The sequence below is a fragment of the Somniosus microcephalus genome, unplaced genomic scaffold (genome assembly GCF_052327205.1).
Source record: "Somniosus microcephalus isolate GS21.2 unplaced genomic scaffold, FLI_Smic_1.0 unresolved_chr2, whole genome shotgun sequence".
In the NCBI taxonomy this organism is placed as follows: Eukaryota; Metazoa; Chordata; class Chondrichthyes; order Squaliformes; family Somniosidae; genus Somniosus; species Somniosus microcephalus.
In genome coordinates, this window is record NW_028225180.1 from 60,605,540 (window position 1) to 60,621,590 (window position 16,051).

Here is a 16,051-nt window from a genome sequence, read left to right on the forward strand (position 1 = left end):
GAGATTACAGAGTGACGGAATGGGAGTGAGATTAACAGAGAGATGGTATGGGAGTGAGATTTGCAGAGTGAGGGAATGGGAGTGAGATTTACAGAGTGAGGGACTGGGAGTGAGAATTACAGAGTTAGGAATGGGAGTGAGATTTACAGAGTTAGGAATGGGAGTGAGATTTACAGAGTGAGGGAATGGAAGTGTGAACTACAGAGTGAAGAAATGGGAGTGAGATTTACAGAGAAAGGGAATGGGAGTGAGAATTACAGAGTGAGGGAATGGGAGTGAGAATTACAGAGTGAGGAAATGCGAGTGAGATTTACAGAGTGAAGGAATTGGAGTGAGATATACAGAGCGAGGGAATGGGAGCGAGATTTACAGAGTGAGGGAGTGGGAGTGAGATTTACAGAGTGAGGGAATGGGAGTGAGATTTACAGAGTGAGGGGTTAGGAGTGAGATTTACAGAGAGAAGGAATGGGAGTGAGACTTACAGAGTGAGGGAATGGGAGTGTGAATTACAGAGTGAAGGAATGGGAGTGAGATTTTCAGAGAAAGGGAATGGGAGTGAGAATTACAGAGTGAGGGAATGAGAGTGAGAATTACAGAGTGAGGAAATGGAAGTGAGATTTACAGAGTGAGCGAATTGGAGTGAGATTTACAGAGCGAGGGAATGGGAGCGAGATTTACAGGGTGAGGGAGTGGGAGTGAGATTTACAGAGTGAGGGAATGGGAGTGATATTTACAGAGTGAGGGATTGGGAGTGAGATTTACAGAGTGAGGGAATGGGAGTGAGATTTACAAAGTGAAGGAATGTGAGTGAGAGTTACAGAGTGAGGGAATGTGGGTGAGATTTACAAAGTGAGGGAATCGGAGTGAGATTTACAGAGTGAGGGAATGGGAGTGAGATTTAAAGAGTGAGGAAATGGCAGTAAGATTTACAGAGTGATGTAATGGGAGTGAGGTTTAAGAGTGAGGGAATGGGAGTGTGATTTACAGAGTGAGGGAATGGGAGTGTGATTTACAGAGTGAGGGAATGTGAGTGAGATTTACAGAGTGAAGGAATGGGGGTGAGATTTACAGAGTGAGGGAATGGGAGTGAGATTTACAGAGTGAGGGAAAGGGAGTGAGATTTACAGAGTGAGGGAATGGGAGTGAGATTTACAGAGTGAGGGAATGGGAGTGAGATTTACGGAGTGAGGGAATGGGAGTGAGATTTACAGAGTGAGGGAATGGGAGTGAGATTTACAGAGTGAGGGAATGGGAGTGAGATTTACAGAGTGAGGGAATGGGAGTGAGATTTACAGAGTGAGGGAATGGGAGTGAGAATTACAGAGTGAGGGAATGGGAGTGAGATTTACAGAGTGAGGTAATGGGAGTGAGATGTACAGAGTGAGGGATTGGGAGTGAGATTTACAGAGAGAGGGAATGGGAGTAAGATTTACAGAGTGAGGAAATGGGAGTGTGAATTACAGAGTGAGGGAAAGGGAGTGAGATTTACAGAGAGAGGGAATGGGAGTGAGATTTACAGAATGAGGGAATGGGAGTGAGATTTACAGAGTGAGGAAATGGGAGTGAGATTTACAGAGTGAGGGAATGGGAGTGAGATTTATAAGGTGACGGAATGGGAGTGATATTTACAGAGTGAGGGAATGGGAGTGAGATTTACAGAGTGAGGGAATGTGAGTGAGATTTACAGAGTGAGGGAACAGGAGTGAGATTTACAGAGTGAAGGAACGAGATTGAGGTTTACAGAGTGAGGGGAATGGGAGTGAGATTTACAGAGTGAGGGAATGGGAGTGAGATTTACAGAGTGCGGGAACGGGAGTGAGATTTACAGAGTGAAGGAACGGGATTGAGATTTACAGAGTGAGGGAATGGGAGTCAGATTTACAGAGTGAGGGAACAGGAGTGAGATTTACAGAGTGAAGGAACGAGATTGAGGTTTACAGAGTGAGGGGAATGGGAGTGAGATTTACAGAGTGAGGGAATGGGAGTGAGATTTACAGAGTGAGGGAATGGGAGTGAGATTTACAGAGTGAGGGAATGGGAGTGAGATTTACAGAGTGAGGGAATGGGAGTGAGATTTACAGAGAGAGGGAATGGGAGTGTGAATTGCAGAGTGCGGGAATGGGAGTGAGATTTATAGAGAGAGGGAATGGGAGTGAGATTTACAGAGTGAGGGAATGGGAGTGAGATTTACAGAGTGAGAGAATGGGAGCGAGATTTACAAAATGGGGGAATGGGAGTGAGATTTACAGAGTGAGGGAATGGGAGTGAGATTTACAGAATGAGGGAATGGGAGTGAGATTTACAGAGTGAGGGAATGGGAGTGAGATTTACAGAGTGAGGGAATGGAAGTGAGATTTACAGAGTGCGGGAATGGGAGTGAGATTTACAGAGTGAGGGAAAGGGAGTGAGATTTACAAGGTGACGGAATGCGTGTGAGATTTACAGAGTGAGTGAATGGGAGTGAGATTTACAGAGTGAGGGAATGGGAGTGAGATTTACAGAGTGCGGGAAAGGGAGTGAGATTTGCAGAGTGAGGGAATGGGCGTCAGATTGACAGAGTGAGGTAATGTGAGTGAGATATACAGAGAGAGGGAATGGGAGTGAGATTTACAGAGTGAGGGAATGGGAGTGAGATTTACAGAGTGAGGGAACGGGAGTGAGACTTACAGAGTGAGGGAATGGGAGTGAGATAACAGAGTGAGGGAACGGGAGTGAGAATTACTGAGTGAAGGAACGGGATTTAGATTTACAGAGTGAGGGGAACGGGAGTGAGATTTACAGAGTGAGGGAATGGGAGTGAGATTTACAGAGTGAGGGAATGGGAGTGAGATTTACGGAGTGAGGGAATGGGAGTGGGATTTACAGAGTGAGGGAATGGGAGTGAGATTTACAGAGTGAGGGAATGGGAGTGAGATTTACAGAGTGAGGGAATGGGAGAGAGATTTACAGAGTGAGGGAATGGAAGTGAGATTTACAGAGAGAGGGAATGGGAGTGAGATTTACAGAGTGAGGGAATGGGAGTGAGATGTACAGAGAGAGGGAATGGGAGTGTGAATTGCAGAGTGCGGGAATGGGAGTGAGATTTACAGAGAGAGGGAATGGGAGTGAGATTTACAGAGTGAGGGAATGGGAGTGAGATTTACAATGTGAGAGAATGGGAGCGAGATTTACAGAATGAGGGAATGGGAGTGAGATTTACAGAGTGAGGGAATGGGAGTGAGATTTACAGAATGAGGGAATGGGAGTGAGATTTACAGAGTGAGGGAATGGGAGTGAGATTTACAGAGTGAGGGAATGGAAGTGAGATTTACAGAGTGAGGGAATGGGAGTGAGATTTACAGAGTGAGGGAAAGGGAGTGAGATTTACAAGGTGACGGAATGCGTGTGAGATTTACAGAGTGAGTGAATGGGAGTGAGATTTACAGAGTGAGGGAATGGGAGTGAGATTTACAGAGTGCGGGAAAGGGAGTGAGATTTGCAGAGTGAGGGAATGGGCGTCAGATTGACAGAGTGAGGTAATGTGAGTGAGATATACAGAGAGAGGGAATGGGAGTGAGATTTACAGAGTGAGGGAATGGGAGTGAGATTTACAGAGTGAGGGAACGGGAGTGAGACTTACAGAGTGAGGGAATGGGAGTGAGATAACAGAGTGAGGGAACGGGAGTTGGAATTACTGAGTGAAGGAACGGGATTGAGATTTACAGAGTGAGGTGAACGGGAGTGAGATTTACAGAGTGAGGGAATGGGAGTGAGATTTACAGTGTGTGGGAATGGGAGTGAAATTTACAGCGTGATGGAATGGGAGTGATATTTACAGAGTGTGGGAATGGGAGTGAGATTTACAGAGTGAGTGAATGGGAGTGACATTTACAGAGTGAGGGAATGGGAGTGAGATTTGCAGAGTGAGGGAATGAGAGTGTGATTTGCAGAGTGAGGGAACGGGAGTGAGACTTACAGAGTGAGGGAATGGGAGTGAGATAACAGAGTGAGGGAACGGGAGTGAGAATTACTGAGTGAAGGATCGGGATTGAGATTTACAGAGTGAGGGGAACGGGAGTGAGATTTACAGAGTGAGGGAATGGGTGTGAGATTTACAGTGTGTGGGAATGGGAGTGAAATTTACAGCGTGATGGAATGGGAGTGATATTTACAGAGTGAGGGAATGGGAGTGAGATTTACAGAGTGAGGGAATGTGAGTGAGATTTACAGAGTGAGGGAACAGGAGTGAGATTACAGAGTGAAGGAACGAGATTGAGGTTTACAGAGTGAGGGGAATGGGAGTGAGATTTACAGAGTGAGGGAATGGGAGTGAGATTTACAGAGTGCGGGAACGGGAGTGAGATTTACAGAGTGAAGGAACGGGATTGAGATTTACAGAGTGAGGGAATGGGAGTCAGATTTACAGAGTGAGGGAACAGGAGTGAGATTTACAGAGTGAAGGAACGAGATTGAGGTTTACAGAGTGAGGGGAATGGGAGTGAGATTTACAGAGTGAGGGAATGGGAGTGAGATTTACAGAGTGAGGGAATGGGAGTGAGATTTACAGAGTGAGGGAATGGGAGTGAGATTTACAGAGTGAGGGAATGGGAGTGAGATTTACAGAGAGAGGGAATGGGAGTGTGAATTGCAGAGTGCGGGAATGGGAGTGAGATTTATAGAGAGAGGGAATGGGAGTGAGATTTACAGAGTGAGGGAATGGGAGTGAGATTTACAGAGTCAGAGAATGGGAGCGAGATTTACAAAATGGGGGAATGGGAGTGAGATTTACAGAGTGAGGGAATGGGAGTGAGATTTACAGAATGAGGGAATGGGAGTGAGATTTACAGAGTGAGGGAATGGGAGTGATATTTACAGAGTGAGGGAATGGAAGTGAGATTTACAGAGTGCGGGAATGGGAGTGAGATTTACAGAGTGAGGGAAAGGGAGTGAGATTTACAAGGTGACGGAATGCGTGTGAGATTTACAGAGTGAGTGAATGGGAGTGAGATTTACAGAGTGAGGGAATGGGAGTGAGATTTACAGAGTGCGGGAAAGGGAGTGAGATTTGCAGAGTGAGGGAATGGGCGTCAGATTGACAGAGTGAGGTAATGTGAGTGAGATATACAGAGAGAGGGAATGGGAGTGAGATTTACAGAGTGAGGGAATGGGAGTGAGATTTACAGAGTGAGGGAACGGGAGTGAGACTTACAGAGTGAGGGAATGGGAGTGAGATAACAGAGTGAGGGAACGGGAGTGAGAATTACTGAGTGAAGGAACGGGATTTAGATTTACAGAGTGAGGGGAACGGGAGTGAGATTTACAGAGTGAGGGAATGGGAGTGAGATTTACAGTGTGTGGGAATGGGAGTGAAATTTACAGCGTGATGGAATGGGAGTGATATTTACAGAGTGTGGGAATGGGAGTGAGATTTACAGAGTGAGTGAATGGGAGTGACATTTACAGAGTGAGGGAATGGGAGTGAGATATAAAGAGAGGGGGAACGGGAGTGAGATTTACAGAGAGAGGGAATGGGAGTGAGATTTATAGAGTGAGGGAACGTGAGTGAGATTTACAGAGAGAGGTAATGGGAGTGAGATTTACAGAGTGAGGGAATGGGAGTGAGATTTAGAGAGTGAAGGAATGGGGGTGAGATTTACAGAGTGAGGGAATGGGAGTGAGATTTACAGAGTGAGGGAAAGGGAGTGAGATTTACAGAGTGAGGGAATGGGAGTGAGATTTACAGAGTGAGGGAATGGGAGTGAGATTTACGGAGTGAGGGAATGGGAGTGGGATTTACAGAGTGAGGGAATGGGAGTGAGATTTACAGAGTGAGGGAATGGGAGTGAGATTTACAGAGTGAGGGAATGGGAGAGAGATTTACAGAGTGAGGGAATGGAAGTGAGATTTACAGAGAGAGGGAATGGGAGTGAGATTTACAGAGTGAGGGAATGGGAGTGAGATGTACAGAGAGAGGGAATGGGAGTGTGAATTGCAGAGTGCGGGAATGGGAGTGAGATTTACAGAGAGAGGGAATGGGAGTGAGATTTACAGAGTGAGGGAATGGGAGTGAGATTTACAATGTGAGAGAATGGGAGCGAGATTTACAGAATGAGGGAATGGGAGTGAGATTTACAGAGTGAGGGAATGGGAGTGAGATTTACAGAATGAGGGAATGGGAGTGAGATTTACAGAGTGAGGGAATGGGAGTGAGATTTACAGAGTGAGGGAATGGAAGTGAGATTTACAGAGTGAGGGAATGGGAGTGAGATTTACAGAGTGAGGGAAAGGGAGTGAGATTTACAAGGTGACAGAATGCGTGTGAGATTTACAGAGTGAGTGAATGGGAGTGAGATTTACAGAGTGAGGGAATGGGAGTGAGATTTACAGAGTGCGGGAAAGGGAGTGAGATTTGCAGAGTGAGGGAATGGGCGTCAGATTGACAGAGTGAGGTAATGTGAGTGAGATATACAGAGAGAGGGAATGGGAGTGAGATTTACAGAGTGAGGGAATGGGAGTGAGATTTACAGAGTGAGGGAACGGGAGTGAGACTTACAGAGTGAGGGAATGGGAGTGAGATAACAGAGTGAGGGAACGGGAGTGAGAATTACTGAGTGAAGGAACGGGATTGAGATTTACAGAGTGAGGTGAACGGGAGTGAGATTTACAGAGTGAGGGAATGGGAGTGAGATTTACAGTGTGTGGGAATGGGAGTGAAATTTACAGCGTGATGGAATGGGAGTGATATTTACAGAGTGTGGGAATGGGAGTGAGATTTACAGAGTGAGTGAATGGGAGTGACATTTACAGAGTGAGGGAATGGGAGTGAGATTTGCAGAGTGAGGGAATGAGAGTGTGATTTGCAGAGTGAGGGAACGGGAGTGAGACTTACAGAGTGAGGGAATGGGAGTGAGATAACAGAGTGAGGGAACGGGAGTGAGAATTACTGAGTGAAGGAACGGGATTGAGATTTACAGAGTGAGGGGAACGGGAGTGAGATTTACAGAGTGAGGGAATGGGAGTGAGATTTACAGTGTGTGGGAATGGGAGTGAAATTTACAGCGTGATGGAATGGGAGTGATATTTACAGAGTGTGGGAATGGGAGTGAGATTTACAGAGTGAGTGAATGGGAGTGACATTTACAGAGTGAGGGAATGGGAGTGAGATATAAAGAGAGGGGGAACGGGAGTGAGATTTACAGAGAGAGGGAATGGGAGTGAGATTTATAGAGTGAGGGAACGTGAGTGAGATTTACAGAGAGAGGTAATGGGAGTGAGATTTACAGAGTGAGGGAATGGGAGTGAGATTTAGAGAGTGAAGGAATGGGGGTGAGATTTACAGAGTGAGGGAATGGGAGTGAGATTTACAGAGTGAGGGAAAGGGAGTGAGATTTACAGAGTGAGGGAATGGGAGTGAGATTTACAGAGTGAGGGAATGGGAGTGAGATTTACGGAGTGAGGGAATGGGAGTGAGATTTACAGAGTGAGGGAATGGGAGTGAGATTTACAGAGTGAGGGAATGGGAGTGAGATTTACGGAGTGAGGGAATGGGAGTGGGATTTACAGAGTGAGGGAATGGGAGTGAGATTTACAGAGTGAGGGAATGGGAGTGAGATTTACAGAGTGAGGGAATGGGAGAGAGATTTACAGAGTGAGGGAATGGAAGTGAGATTTACAGAGAGAGGGAATGGGAGTGAGATTTACAGAGTGAGGGAATGGGAGTGAGATGTACAGAGAGAGGGAATGGGAGTGTGAATTGCAGAGTGCGGGAATGGGAGTGAGATTTACAGAGAGAGGGAATGGGAGTGAGATTTACAGAGTGAGGGAATGGGAGTGAGATTTACAATGTGAGAGAATGGGAGCGAGATTTACAGAATGAGGGAATGGGAGTGAGATTTACAGAGTGAGGGAATGGGAGTGAGATTTACAGAATGAGGGAATGGGAGTGAGATTTACAGAGTGAGGGAATGGGAGTGAGATTTACAGAGTGAGGGAATGGAAGTGAGATTTACAGAGTGACGGAATGGGAGTGAGATTTACAGAGTGAGGGAAAGGGAGTGAGATTTACAAGGTGACAGAATGCGTGTGAGATTTACAGAGTGAGTGAATGGGAGTGAGATTTACAGAGTGAGGGAATGGGAGTGAGATTTACAGAGTGCGGGAAAGGGAGTGAGATTTGCAGAGTGAGGGAATGGGCGTCAGATTGACAGAGTGAGGTAATGTGAGTGAGATATACAGAGAGAGGGAATGGGAGTGAGATTTACAGAGTGAGGGAATGGGAGTGAGATTTACAGAGTGAGGGAACGGGAGTGAGACTTACAGAGTGAGGGAATGGGAGTGAGATAACAGAGTGAGGGAACGGGAGTGAGAATTACTGAGTGAAGGAACGGGATTGAGATTTACAGAGTGAGGTGAACGGGAGTGAGATTTACAGAGTGAGGGAATGGGAGTGAGATTTACAGTGTGTGGGAATGGGAGTGAAATTTACAGCGTGATGGAATGGGAGTGATATTTACAGAGTGTGGGAATGGGAGTGAGATTTACAGAGTGAGTGAATGGGAGTGACATTTACAGAGTGAGGGAATGGGAGTGAGATTTGCAGAGTGAGGGAATGAGAGTGTGATTTGCAGAGTGAGGGAACGGGAGTGAGACTTACAGAGTGAGGGAATGGGAGTGAGATAACAGAGTGAGGGAACGGGAGTGAGAATTACTGAGTGAAGGAACGGGATTGAGATTTACAGAGTGAGGGGAACGGGAGTGAGATTTACAGAGTGAGGGAATGGGAGTGAGATTTACAGTGTGTGGGAATGGGAGTGAAATTTACAGCGTGATGGAATGGGAGTGATATTTACAGAGTGTGGGAATGGGAGTGAGATTTACAGAGTGAGTGAATGGGAGTGACATTTACAGAGTGAGGGAATGGGAGTGAGATATAAAGAGAGGGGGAACGGGAGTGAGATTTACAGAGAGAGGGAATGGGAGTGAGATTTATAGAGTGAGGGAACGTGAGTGAGATTTACAGAGAGAGGTAATGGGAGTGAGATTTACAGAGTGAGGGAATGGGAGTGAGATTTAGAGAGTGAAGGAATGGGGGTGAGATTTACAGAGTGAGGGAATGGGAGTGAGATTTACAGAGTGAGGGAAAGGGAGTGAGATTTACAGAGTGAGGGAATGGGAGTGAGATTTACAGAGTGAGGGAATGGGAGTGAGATTTACGGAGTGAGGGAATGGGAGTGAGATTTACAGAGTGAGGGAATGGGAGTGAGATTTACAGAGTGAGGGAATGGGAGTGAGATTTACAGAGTGAGGGAATGGGAGAGAGATTTACAGAGTGAGGGAATGGAAGTGAGATTTACAGAGAGAGGGAATGGGAGTGAGATTTACAGAGTGAGGGAATGGGAGTGAGATGTACAGAGAGAGGGAATGGGAGTGTGAATTGCAGAGTGCGGGAATGGGAGTGAGATTTACAGAGAGAGGGAATGGGAGTGAGATTTACAGAGTGAGGGAATGGGAGTGAGATTTACAGTGTGAGAGAATGGGAGCGAGATTTACAGAATGAGGGAATGGGAGTGAGATTTACAGAGTGAGGGAATGGGAGTGAGATTTACAGAATGAGGGAATGGGAGTGAGATTTACAGAGTGAGGGAATGGGAGTGAGATTTACAGAGTGAGGGAATGGAAGTGAGATTAACAGAGTGAGGGAATGGGAGTGAGATTTACAGAGTGAGGGAAAGGGAGTGAGATTTACAAGGTGACGGAATGCGTGTGAGATTTACAGAGTGAGTGAATGGGAGTGAGATTTACAGAGTGAGTGAATGGGAGTGAGATTTACAGAGTGCGGGAAAGGGAGTGAGATTTGCAGAGTGAGGGAATGGGCGTCAGATTGACAGAGTGAGGTAATGTGCGTGAGATATACAGAGAGAGGGAATGGGAGTGAGATTTACAGAGTGAGGGAATGGGAGTGAGATTTACAGAGTGAGGGAACGGGAGTGAGACTTACAGAGTGAGGGAATGGGAGTGAGATAACAGAGTGAGGGAACGGGAGTGAGAATTACTGAGTGAAGGAACGGGATTGAGATTTACAGAGTGAGGGGAACGGGAGTGAGATTTACAGAGTGAGGGAATGGGAGTGAGATTTACAGTGTGTGGGAATGGGAGTGAAATTTACAGCGTGATGGAATGGGAGTGATATTTACAGAGTGTGGGAATGGGAGTGAGATTTACAGAGTGAATGAATGGGAGTGACAATTACAGAGTGAGGGAATGGGAGTGAGATTTGCAGAGTGAGGGAATGGGAGTGTGATTTGCAGAGTGAGGGAGTGGGAATGAGATTTGCAGAGTGAGTGAACGGGTGTGAGATTTTCAGAGTGAGGGAATGGGAGTGAGATTTGCAGAGTGAGGGAAAGGGAGAGAGATTTTCAGAGAGAGGGAACGGGAGTGAAATGTACAGAGAGAGGGAATGGGAGTGAGATTTACAGAGAGGGGGAACGGGAGTGAGATTTACAGAGAGAGGGAATGGGAGTGAGATTTATAGAGTGAGGGAATGTGAGTGAGATTTACAGAGAGAGGTAATGGGAGTGAGATTTACAGTGTGAGGGAATGGGAGTGAGATTTAGAGAGTGAGGGAATGGGAGTGAGATTTACAGAGTGAGGGAATGGGAGTGAGATTTACAGAGAGAGGGAATGGGAGACAGATTTACAGAGTGATTCAATGGGTGTGAGATATACAGAGTGTGGGAATGGGAGTGAGATTTACAGTGTGACGTATTTTGAGTGAGATTTAAAGAGTGAGGGAATGGGAGTGAGATTTACAGAGTGAGGGAATGGGAGTGAGATATACAGAGTGAGGGAATGGGAGTGAGATTTACAGAGTGAGGGTATGGGAGTGAGATTTACAGAGTGAGGGAATGGGAGTGAGATTTACAGAGTGAGGGAATGGGAGTGAGATTTTCAAAGATGGAATGGGATTGAGATTTACAGAGTGAGGGAATGGGAGTGAGATTTACAGAGTGAAGTAATGGGATTGAGATTTAAAGAGTAAGGAATGGGAGTGAGATTACAGAGTGACGGAATGGGAGTGAGATTAACAGAGAGATGGTATGGGAGTGAGATTTGCAGAGTGAGGGAATGAGAGTGAGTTTTACAGAGTGAGGGACTGGGAGTGAGAATTACAGAGTTAGGAATGGGAGTGAGATTTACAGAGTTAGGAATGGGAGTGAGATTTACAGAGTGAGGGAATGGGAGTGTGAATTCCAGAGTGAGGGAATGGGAGTGAGATTTACAGAGAGAGGGAATGGGAGTGAGATTTACAGAGCGGGGGAATGGGAGTGTGATTTACAGAGCGAGGGAATGGGAGTGTGATTTACAGAGTGAGGGAATGGGAGTGAGATTTACAGAGTGAGGGAATGGGGCGAGATTTACAGAGTGAGGGAATGGGAGTGAGATTTACAGAGTGAGGGAATTGGATTGAGATTTGCAGAGTGAGGGAATGGGCGTGAGTTTGATAGAGTGAGGGAATGGGAGTGAGATTTACAGAGTGAAGGAATGGGAGTGAGATTTACAGATTGAAGGAATGGGAGTGAGATTTACAGAGTGAGGGAATGGGAGTGAGATTTACAGAGTGATGGAATGGGAGTGAGATAACAGAGTGAGGGAACGGGAGTGAGAATTACTGAGTGAAGGAACGGGATTGAGATTTACAGAGTGAGGGGAACGGGAGTGAGATTTACAGAGTGAGGGAATGGGAGTGAGATTTACAGTGTGTGGGAATGGGAGTGAAATTTACAGCGTGATGGAATGGGAGTGATATTTACAGAGTGTGGGAATGGGAGTGAGATTTACAGAGTGAATGAATGGGAGTGACAATTACAGAGTGAGGGAATGGGAGTGAGATTTGCAGAGTGAGGGAATGGGAGTGTGATTTGCAGAGTGAGGGAGTGGGAATGAGATTTGCAGAGTGAGTGAACGGGTGTGAGATTTTCAGTGTGAGGGAATGGGAGTGAGATTTGCAGAGTGAGGGAAAGGGAGAGAGATTTTCAGAGAGAGGGAACGGGAGTGAGATGTACAGAGAGAGGGAATGGGAGTGAGATTTACAGAGAGGGGGAACGGGAGTGAGATTTACAGAGAGAGGGAATGGGAGTGAGATTTATAGAGTGAGGGAATGTGAGTGAGATTTACAGAGAGAGGTAATGGGAGTGAGATTTACAGTGTGAGGGAATGGGAGTGAGATTTAGAGAGTGAGGGAATGGGAGTGAGATTTACAGAGTGAGGGAATGGGAGTGAGATTTACAGAGAGAGGGAATGGGAGTGAGATTTACAGAGTGAGTCAATGGGTGTGAGATATACAGAGTGTGGGAATGGGAGTGAGATTTACAGTGTGACGTATTTTGAGTGAGATTTAAAGAGTGAGGGAATGGGAGTGAGATTTACAGAGTGAGGGAATGGGAGTGAGATATACAGAGTGAGGGAATGGGAGTGAGATTTACAGAGTGAGGGTATGGGAGTGAGATTTACAGAGTGAGGGAATGGGAGTGAGATTTACAGAGTGAGGGAATGGGAGTGAGATTTTCAAAGATGGAATGGGTTTGAGATTTACAGAGTGAGGGAATGGGAGTGAGATTTACAGAGTGAAGTAATGGGATTGAGATTTAAAGAGTAAGGAATGGGAGTGAGATTACAGAGTGACGGAATGGGAGTGAGATTAACAGAGAGATGGTATGGGAGTGAGATTTGCAGAGTGAGGGAATGAGAGTGAGTTTTACAGAGTGAGGGACTGGGAGTGAGAATTACAGAGTTAGGAATGGGAGTGAGATTTACAGAGTTAGGAATGGGAGTGAGATTTACAGAGTGAGGGAATGGGAGTGTGAATTCCAGAGTGAGGGAATGGGAGTGAGATTTACAGAGAGAGGGAATGGGAGTGAGATTTACAGAGCGGGGGAATGGGAGTGTGATTTACAGAGCGAGGGAATGGGAGTGTGATTTACAGAGTGAGGGAATGGGAGTGAGATTTACAGAGTGAGGGAATGGGGCGAGATTTACAGAGTGAGGGAATGGGAGTGAGATTTACAGAGTGAGGGAATTGGATTGAGATTTGCAGAGTGAGGGAATGGGCGTGAGTTTGATAGAGTGAGGGAATGGGAGTGAGATTTACAGAGTGAAGGAATGGGAGTGAGATTTACAGATTGAAGGAATGGGAGTGAGATTTACAAAGTGAGGGAATGGGAGTGAGATTTACAGAGTGAGGGAATGGGAGTTAGATTTACAGAGTGAGGGAATGGGAGTGGGATTTACAGAGTGAGGGAACGGGAGTGAGATTTACAGACTGCGGGAACGGGAGTGAGATTTACAGAGTGAGGGAACGGGAGTGAGAATTACAGAGTGAAGGAACGGGATTGAGATTTACAGAGTGAAGGACTGGGAGTGAGATTTACAGAGTGAGGGACTGGGAGTGAGATTTACAGAGTGAGGTACTGGGAGTGAGATTTACAGAGTGAGGGACTGGGAGTGAGATTTGGAGAGTGAGGGAACGTGAGTGAGATTTACAGAGTGCGGGAACGGGAGTGAGATTTACAGAGTGAGGGAATGGGATTGAGATTTATAGAGTGAGGGAATGGGAGTGAGATTTGCATGGTGATGGAATGGGAGTGAGAGTTACAGAGTGAGGGAATGGGAGTGAGATTTACAGAGTGAGGGAATGGGAGTGAGTTTTGCAGAGTGAGGGAACGGGAGTGAGAATTACAGAGTGAAGGAACGGGATTGAGATTTACAGAGTGAGGGGAACGGGAGTGAGATTTTCAGAGTGAGGGAACGGGAGTGAGATTTACAGAGTGAGGGAATGGGAGTGAGATTTACAGAGTGAGGGAACGGGAGTGAGATTTACAGAGTGAGGGAATGGGAGTGAGATTTACAGAGTGAGGGAACGGGAGTGAGATTTACAGAGTGAGGGAATGGGAGTGAGATTTACAGAGTGAGGGAACGGGAGTGAGATTTACAGAGTGAGGGAACGGGAGTGAAAATTACAGAGTGAGGGAATGGGAGTGAGATGTACAGAGTGAGGGAATGGGAGTGAGATTTACAGAGTGAGGGGATGGGAGTGAGATTTACATAGTGTGTGAATGGGAGGGAGAAATGCAGATTGAGGGAATGGGAGTCAGAATTACAGAGTGTGTGAATGGGAGGGAGAAATGCAGATTGAGGGAATGGGATTGAGCATTACAGGTTGAGGGAATGGGAGTGAGTATTACAGGTTGAGGGAATGGGAGTGAGATTTACAGAGTGAGGGAATGGGAGTGAGGTTTACAGAGAGGTCGAATGGGAGTGAGATTTACAGAGTGAGGGAATGGGAGTGAGATTTGCTAAGTGAGGGATGGAAGTGAGATTTACTGAGTGAGGGAATGGGAGTGAGATTTAAAGAGTGAGGGAATGGGAGTGAGATTTACAGAGAGAGGGAATGGGAGTGAGATTTACAGAGTGAGGGAATGGGAGTGAGATTTAAAGAGTGAGGGAATGGGAGTGAGATTTACAGAGAGGGGGAATGGGAGTGAGATTTACAGAGTGAGGGAATGGGAGTGGGATTTATAGAGAGAGGGAATGGGAGCGAGATTTACAGTGTGAGGTAATGGGAGTGAGATTTACAGAGTGAGGGAATGTGAGTGAGATTTACAGAGTGAGGGAATGGGAGAGATGTTTGCAGAGTGTTTGAATGGGAGGGAGAAATATAGATTGACGGAATGGGTATGAGAATTACAGGTTGAGGGAATGGGAGTGAGCTGTACAGAGTCAGGGAACGGGAGTGAGATTTCGACTGTGAGAGAATGCGATTGTGAGTGAGAGAATATGAATGGCATTGATAGTGTGAGGGAATGTGAGTAAGAATGAGATGTACAGAGTGGGAGAATTGGAATTACATTTAAAGATGTGGGGGCTTGAAGGGCAGCCTTTGTGCAAGAAGTTATATAGAGGTAAACCAGATAACAATAGACCAGTCCAACTATGGTCTCACTGACCGACTTTCAATGCTTTAGATAAAAATTGTAATTTCATGCAACGCTGTACAATGTGTGATATCGAATTGGTGCGTATTATACACCATGCTGGATTCCCCTTTCTGTGGAAGTCAGTGGTGGGGAGAATCGGGCGGTGTGTATAATGACCGGCCAGTTCTCCATTGCCCCTGTTATGCCATCACCCAAAGTAAAAGTGAACCCTCTTTGAGTTTTCTGACCATCAATGTCTCCAGAATATTATGCAGTCATTTACTTTTTCACTTTAATGTAGCTACATTCCCCATCCCAGTGTCAGTTTCTGGGTGCATTTTAGTTTCTGGCGATAATAGGAATGGGCAATATCGAATTGGCATTCCATTGTATTCAATTGGAAGGAAAATCGGACGTAGTATAAAATTGGCAACTGATTCGATATGTTGCATTTTACACCGTCGGCCAAAGTTAATATGCCCTCTTTGTGTCACTTTCACACACACATAGCCCACAACTTTGCTTCTTGGAATGAGATGATGAGAGACCCTCCACTGTTGACAGGCCTCTTGGCTTCAAGGAAGAAGATCACGGTGATGTTGATGGGGAACCATTCGGCCAGCAAGAGTTCCTTCATCATCTGGTGAGCACATCATTTGTTCTTTTACTCTCGCGACATTGGTTACATTGGCAAGGACGCCTTTATTACCAACTTTAGTTCTCTTGATGGCATTAAGAACCAGCAAAGTGGTGTGGGATTGGAGTTAATTGTTAATGCTGCGAATGCATTTGATAAAACGCCTCAAAGAAGCTTGTTACAAAATTCAGGTAAATGCTAGGACAAGCGACAGCAGGATAACTATAAAGCTGTTAACAGAAAGGAAAATGGGCAGGGACTATAACCAGCGAGAATAGTGCAGGGCAAAGGTTCGAATTTTAAAATTGAGCTCCAAGCTCCAGCTTGCTGGCTGCCTTTATTATCATGAACGTGAATTATGCCATCGATGGTACTCCCACTAAAGGCAGGCGGGGCCTACTTAACATTCAATAGTTGTGCCCCAATAATCTCAACAGGCGTGGCAATTGCCTTGGATCTGGCA

The 16,051-nt window shown here is 46.0% G+C and overlaps 2 pseudogenes; one reads left to right on the forward strand and one right to left on the reverse strand.

The window, feature by feature from the left end:
- Nucleotides 1-16,051, reverse strand: part of LOC147092706 (NACHT, LRR and PYD domains-containing protein 12-like) — a 1,351,730-nt pseudogene that overhangs the window by 723,849 nt on the left and 611,830 nt on the right.
- The window catches only part of LOC147092713 (uncharacterized), a 57,733-nt pseudogene that overhangs the window by 16,788 nt on the left and 24,894 nt on the right, over nucleotides 1-16,051 (forward strand).